Source organism: Haplochromis burtoni, unplaced genomic scaffold (assembly GCF_018398535.1).
Source record: "Haplochromis burtoni strain Fernald_Lab_line unplaced genomic scaffold, NCSU_Asbu1 Contig_259, whole genome shotgun sequence".
NCBI classification, from domain to species: Eukaryota; Metazoa; Chordata; class Actinopteri; order Cichliformes; family Cichlidae; genus Haplochromis; species Haplochromis burtoni.
Genome location: NW_024582620.1, coordinates 404857 through 406237, shown reverse-complemented (window position 1 = coordinate 406237; position 1381 = coordinate 404857). Strand labels below are relative to the sequence as shown.

The following is a 1381-nucleotide window of genomic DNA, read 5'->3' as shown; positions in this document are numbered from 1 at the left end:
CCCCCCACAGTAAAAAGCCTTTACTTTACAGCCCACGGCCTCTCCAAGGCCACACAGGGATATGTTTGTGTGAATAATTAGAGACTTTTAAAGCTGTCCGCTCATTGCTATTTGACAAGGAGAGAGAGGGGGGGGGGAGCAGGTCAGGCCGAAAAAGGTCTTTTAAAACCCACAGGAAATCTATTAAAAGCTTTATATAAGGCATATTTACACAGGGACTAGTCCCCATCTGCTAAATCCTTCTAACCTCACTGTGCCTCCCCATCTCTATCTGTCACTCCCCCACCCCCCTTTTTTTTAAACATCAGACAGTCTCATCCATTTTCTTCATTCATCTCTTTTTTCAGATTTAAATCTGTCAGCCTTTCAACGGTCTCTTTCTGCTTTAATTTTAAAAGGAACATTTACCAAAAAATAAATAAATAAAAATATGTGAGCTTAAATCAGGCGTCCCACTGTTTGGGAATGACATGTTTTCAAAACAAAGTCATCCCATGGTTTATTCATGGACTGTAATTGCCATGTTGCTGTCATTGTCCTGGACGTTTAGTTGACCATGCAGAGTGTGGAGAGAAACGGGGACCACGCAGGTCATGCCATCTGTTCGAATACCTGTGTCATACTGAAGGAGCACAACACCCTCCATCAACATGTTTGTCCTTTAGAGTAGCAGTCAGAGAGACATTTGCTCACCTTCCATATCCCATTCCTCTAATCTCTCTAATGAGAGGATTGTGTTTTATTTACATGAGGTCACTGCCACTCCTCTAGTTTCTTGATTTGACAGCTCACTTCTTGTTGACTACACAGCCAGCACCTACTCTACGCACAAAAAGGTTACCTTTAACGAATGAAATGGGGCCAAAGTATTGAAGCATCTTTCCCTTTGATCCAACCGGGGGAACCTCGCTGTGCCGTTTTTCATAGTCAATTGGAGAGAGTCGGCTTGCTGCTCAAGTACTCTGTGATGTTGTAAATATCTGTGGCAGCATTACAGTGGCAACCTGCTGAGACTGCTGTCACACATTGAAAGGATACCATATGTGTGTACAGTATGTGGTATAGTATATTGGTACAGTTCGAGACCATCAAGTATAAACATTTTTTCCACTGTGCTCCTAGAGCTTGACGTTAAACTGAGTTGAGGTTATGTGCTAATGTGCAACAGCGCATCAGAGTGTGTAGTGAAGATATTAAGAATTACACTCTTCATTGTTTCACTCTGTAGAGTTTTTCTCTTTTCAAACATTGCGTGACCCAAAGCACATAATTTCCATAGCACTGTAAGTTTGACACACAATTCTATGGAGAGTCATCCCCACTCCAATACGAGCAGACTTGTGTGTGTGTGTGTGTGTGTGTGTGTGTGTGTGTGTGTGTG

General features: G+C 42.4%; 1 protein-coding gene across 1 annotated transcript in view; it reads left to right on the top strand.

The window, feature by feature from the left end:
- The window catches only part of b4galnt4a (beta-1,4-N-acetyl-galactosaminyl transferase 4a), a 65320-nt gene that overhangs the window by 7144 nt on the left and 56795 nt on the right, over nucleotides 1-1381 (top strand). The gene's annotated exons all lie outside the window — the stretch shown is intronic.